At 35.5% G+C, this 6098-nt stretch overlaps 1 long non-coding RNA gene across 1 annotated transcript; it reads left to right on the top strand.

Moving 5' to 3' along the window:
* Positions 1–1376: 1376 nt before the first annotated feature.
* On the top strand, positions 1377–2630 carry LOC112717887 (uncharacterized). The gene is made up of 2 exons (XR_011866871.1): positions 1377–1819; positions 2400–2630. It is a non-coding gene; the product is annotated as an uncharacterized lncRNA (long non-coding RNA).
* The last annotated feature ends 3468 nt before the right edge of the window (positions 2631–6098 follow it).

Genomic DNA, 6098 nt, shown 5'->3' with positions numbered 1-6098 from the left:
TCTGCTCCTCGTCCTCGCCCTCGCCGACGTCGTCGCCCTCGCCTCCTCCAGAACTCTAATGATGACGACGATGATGATTATTTTCTGAGTTTTGGGTTCTTGTTTTTTGAGTTTGAGTTCTGGGTTTCTATTTCTGAGTTTGAGTTTTAGATTCTAAGTTATAGGTTATGATGATGATGATGATTTTTTGAGTTGAGTTCTTATTTTTTTGAGTTTGAGTTTTGGATTTGTTTGAGTTCTGGATTTTGGGTTCTTGATGATAATGATGATTTTCTGAGTTGAGTTCTTGTTTTTCTGAATTTGAGTCCTGGATCTGAGTTCTGGGTTCTGATGAGGATGACAACGATGATGTTGATTTTCTGAGTTTTGGTTGGTGTGATGCAAATGGTGATGGAGTGGCAGTAGGTGGGGGGTGGTGGTGGTAGTTCTGGTTCTGAGTTCTTATGATTTCATTATCCATGGTGATGATGATGATGATGATGATGGTGGTGGTGGTGGTGGTAGGTGGTGGGTGTGGTGGTAGTGGTGGTGGTGGTGGTGCTTATGCTTGTTTCTGCTGGTGCTTTGCATGATTTCGGGGAAGAAGGGATAGGGGCATTTTGGTTCGAATGACGATTTTAAAACAAACTGAAACCTTGGGGACCATTTTGTAGCGAAAAAAAGGCCGGAGACGAAATAAATTTTCGGCCTCTACGTTAGGGACCAAAATCATACTTATCCCTTTTATATTCTTACGATACCACAAGCATTCCAATGTTCACAACTCTAAACAAAATATAATCTGTCATTTATCATAAATAAAAAAACTCACTAGTTACTACTTTAGTCATTATTAGGCATGACAAAGCAGACAGATTGCCCTACTTTAGCACCCACAAGGGGAAGCAACGTTTCTATTTTGACCTGGTGGTTGGCGCTAAATGCCAGCTTAGCGTTTGGCACCCAAGAGGGTTGCTTTAATTCTTCTCTTTTTCGCACAAAATTCTGCCAACTTGTTCCGAATTTTACCTGAAATCATAAAAATACTAAAACAACTCAAAGTAGCATCGAAAGAGGTTTTTTGCACTAAAATAGTATAAACCTTAATAAATTCTAACTAAAACTGGCTAGAAAATAAGAAAAAATAGGTACAAAATGCTCACACATCAGTTAAATATTTTGCTACAGTCATTGTTCTGAAAACCGAACCGGACCGGCCAGTTCGACCGGATTAACCGGAAACCGGTCATTTATCCGGTTCGGTTGCTGTGAAGAACCGTTCTGCAAAAAACCGGCTTAAAAACCGGTCAAACCGGCGGTTAACCGGTGAACCGCTCGAACCGCTCAGTTTTTTCCCGGTTCAGTGATATATATATATATATATATGTAAAAAAAGAGAAAAATTCAAACATTCAGAACCTCAGGCCCTCACCCACCCCTGCCCCTTTCTCTTTCTCTCTCTCTTGGCAAACCCAAACCCTAACGGCGTAGGAACCCAACCCTATCCCATCGCCGAGCTCTTCTCTTCCGATAGACGGTGTTGTCGCCGCCGGCAAAGACAGACTTGGGTGCCGTCTTCGCTCGTGGAAGGTCTGCTCGCTTCTCGATCCTCTTCTCCTCGACGTCAAGTGCATGTTCGGAACTGTTGGCGACGCCGCCGCGAAGGGCTTCTCCATCGTCGTCTGTTCTCGATTTGTTGGTGTCCATCTCTCTCTTCGAGTTCTCTCTCTATTCGAGGCTCCGAGCTCTCTCTGTCTCTCTCTTTCTCACTGGGACGTGTCTCTCTGCTCGGCTGTGGAGTATTCACCGCGCCGTCACCGTCTTTCCTCCCTCGCCGCCGGTAAGCACTACTGCCTCAATTTATTTTTGGTTATTTTGTTAATTTTATTTCTTCTGATTTTTGAGTTGTTGGCCGTTGATATTTCTGATTCTGCGTTGTTGATGAACATTGTTAATGCTAGAATTTTTTCTGATTATGAGTTGTTTATGTTAATTCTGAGTTGTTTATGCTGGTTTTTATGATTCTGAGTTGTTAATTTTGGTTGCTGATTTTCGTTGAATCTGAATTGTTGGTGGTGGTATGGTAAAATTGTTTTTCATTATTTCACATCTTTCAGGAGCACAAATTACGTTTCTTTCTTGTAAATTTTTTGTTCAAATTTATACACTTCTTTGAACTTTGAAGTATGCTGGAAAGAGTGTTTCAAATTGTTTTGCATTGAAAATTCCAAGCAAGTTCCTCTGTACTGGGTTTGTCAAAGTTTCTAGTTTCAATGTTGGTGAAATTCTCAATGCAAGTGGATGATAATAATAATAACTCTTGCTTTATATCATTTATGATTATGAATATTTAGTTTATTTGTTGTTATTCTTTGTTTTTGTACTAATTTTCCCAATTGATGTGGTTTGAAAATTTGTAGGAGAATGAGAAGGAGAACATCACAAGCAATTGTATTCAACAAATCTGATATTGTTATTGTAGAACATTATAATTTTTATTGTTAATTTTTTTTATTCTATTCATATTTTTTATTTTTATAATTTTTATGAAATTGGAATAATTGTTTGTGGTTGAACCGTTGAACATTATTTCTTTGTGATTTAAGTGCATTTTGATTTTTATTAGTTATAAAGATTGATGTTTGAAGTTATTTATGAACTTTTAATTATAAATTATGGACAATTTATTATGTAAAATTATAAAATTTTAAATTTTATTAGTTTAAAAATTATTGAATTTAAATATTTAAAATTATATATTAAAATTTTTTAATAATTTTATTTTATATTTATAATACCGGTTGAACCCCGGTTGAACTCCAGTTGAACCTTTAAACCATTGAACCAGTCACTTGACCGGTTGAACCTTTAAACCATTGAACCAGTCACTTGACCGGTTTAGTGACCAGTTCGGTTCTCGCAACCTTGGCTACAGTGGCCAATTCAGTACACAATCTTAACAACTATGTCCCTAAAGAAAGAGGACGAGGGGGATGAGCAGGAAGAACTGAAAGGTGGTGAAAGGAGCTCCTCTAAAACATGTTCATATTGTCATAAGACAAGGCACCTTTTAGATACTTGTTACCACAAACATGGGTTCTCACCCCACTTTCAAAGGCAAAAATTATCCCAAAAAATGAACAATGCAGCTGTGATAAATCACATAGCCACTGAGATTGAAGGAAACAGTGGTTGTATAAAGAAACAAGAGAAGGAGAATGATGTTCAATCTTTGTGTAATTAGAATTTAAGAAACTCAATGCTTACCTTTCTTCAACAAGCTAAGAGTGTACACAGCCTTGTCAAGGAGCAAATATGAGAAAAACCTGCCACACCAATGCAGGTAAGAGAGGTATAATCTTAGAGACTTACATACTTTGTATGACCTCCCATATTGCATATTTTATTGTCAGTAAAAACGTTTTTTTCAAATTCTTGAGTGCTAGACACAGGTGCCATAGATCATGTGTCACACTAATGCATTTTTTTACTACTTTTAGGCATATTAGGCTAATTCTGGACAAATTACAAGATGGGACACAAACAACAGCACGAATAAATAGAATTATGGTATTTTTAGATATATTTTATCTCAATGATGTGTTGTATATACCAAGTTTCAACTTTAATTTACTTTTCATATCCAAAATTACAAAAAATTTGCATTGTCAATGTATTTTTACTGACTAATATTGTGAGATACAGAGCTAGAATTCTTTAAAAATGATTGGCACAGCTAGAGCAAAAAGAGGACTATACATGATGCATTTACCATCTCAATTAGGCATTCCAATATTAGAGATAGCAGATACGAAGCATTTAGAGCATCCATTGCATATAGCAAATTCAGAAAATTGCAAGAAAAATATAGCACTTAACTTGATTACTAGGATAGCAAATACAGTTACACAAAATCAATATTTTTTAATTTTTTCAAATAATGATTTGGCATTATAGGATAGGCCATGTAACACAAAGCAAATTAAAAATAATAAAACAAATTTATCTTTTTATACAGTACATTAAAACTGAATATGATACATCTTGTGATTCTTGTCACTTTACAAAGCAAAAATGTTTGCCATTTTTACTTAGTGAATCAAGAAGCCAGAATAATTTTGATCTTTTGTATATGAATATTTGGGGTCTTATAGCTTCAATTTTTTTACAAAATTTTAAATACTTTTTAATAATTGTGGATGATAAAATAAGATTTGTTTGGATTTATTTCATGAAGTTAAAGTCAGAGGCAAGCACTTTGATACAAAATTTTATAACCTATATTAAAACTCAATTTCAAACCCAAATTAAGACCATTCATTCAGATAATTGTCCCGAGTTTAAAATCACTTCTTTTTACAATTCATATGGTATAATTCATCAAATTTCTTGTATTGAAACGCCCTAACAAAATGGTATTGTTGAGAGAAAATATCAATACATACTAAATTTTGCAAGGACATTATTTTTTCAATTTAGTTTCTCAAAGTGTTTTTGGAATTATGCCATTGGTCAAGTTATGCAATTAATAAATAAATTACCAAGTCCAATTTTGAAAAATCAAACCCCTTTACATTTTTATTTAACAAGAATGTTGACATAAATCGTCTTAAAAGCTTTGGTTGTCTGACTTATGCATCCACTATTAAACAAGAAAGGAAAAATTTGACTTAAAGGCACGAAAAAGTGTATTTTTTAGTTATCAAACCAGCATTAAAGGGTATGTTTTATTTGATCTTCACACTAGAAAAATATACTTGTCTAGAAATGTAGAATTTTATGAGTATTGTTTTCATATAAATTTACTCAGACATTTCCTAAAAAAAATCAATCTGACTTTGGTCCCATGCATAACGTTACTTATTATTTTGATGACATTGATCCTTTTGTTGATAATTCATTGAATTCGCAACATATACATCATGAGCCCACAAATGCATCTCATAGTACACCACTTTCACATACACCAACGTCGCATCTTCATGCATCTTAACCTTGTATATCCCATCATATTCAGGGTCCTAGAAAATTCACCCGCATTCAAAAGCCACCAAATTATCTACAAGACTATCATTGCATGTTGGTTAACACAGGTTGCTCTAATGTCCAATCATGTTCAAGAAAATATGGAGTACCTCAAATGGTGGATTATGGGCGGCTATCCTCCATTCATAAAGATTTTTCCCTTGCTATAACTACAACAATTGAGCCGAAGACTTATGAACAAGCTGTTGTGCATGAGTGTTGGAGAAATGCAATTAGTGCGGAGTTACTCGCTCTTGAGAAGAAAAAAACTTGGACAATTACTTCTTTGCCTCCAGGAAAGCGTGCCATTGGTTGCAAGTGAGTCTTAAGGTTAAATTCAATCCTGATGGGAGTGTTGAAAGGCATAAAGCTCGGCTTGTGACTCGAGGTTTTAGTCAGTAATGTAACACCCTACCACGCTAAGTTTTACGCTTAAGTCGTAAAACAGAGGTGGTGTGGTATTACGACCTATGAATAAAATAAGTACATATAATAGCAGAAGAATTATAATATGCTAGGAGCCTTGAAGAATAGAGGAAACAAAAATCGCGAAATAAAAGCGCAACGCTCAAGGAACGAGTTAACCTGCGTGCTAAGAAAACCATAACTATTAAACACAAGATAACAGAAGTGGGAATATAGTACCAAAGATACAAAATAACAAGCTCCTAACTCAGCCTGCGAAGTCAAGACTGGCCGGAGAATATTTACATATATATACATACATATCCAGAACCCAAAAGTACATATACACAATCCTGCCTCTCCATAAACCTCTAGGAGGATCAAAAGAACAAGTTATGCGGAGAGAAAACCAAGTATATATATACACATCATAGTATAACAAAATAACCCTGTAACCACTCCGCTTCAAGGGTCCAGACGCCTAACGAGATGCCTCTCGACCTGCATCTGAAAAACAACAACATAGTATGGAATGAGAACCGGAGGTTCTCAGTATGGTAAAGGTGCCACACACATAATATATAAGGTCCTGGGAATGCCAGAGGCAATCCTAGAACGCCGACACTCAGATTATAGAGCTTAAAGTATTAAATAGAAGCCATAAAAGGTGGTTTTCTAAGGATATTTAA

Source organism: Arachis hypogaea, chromosome 10, assembly GCF_003086295.3.
Source record: "Arachis hypogaea cultivar Tifrunner chromosome 10, arahy.Tifrunner.gnm2.J5K5, whole genome shotgun sequence".
Classification (NCBI taxonomy): domain Eukaryota; kingdom Viridiplantae; phylum Streptophyta; class Magnoliopsida; order Fabales; family Fabaceae; genus Arachis; species Arachis hypogaea.
This window is presented reverse-complemented; position numbering and strand designations above follow the sequence as displayed.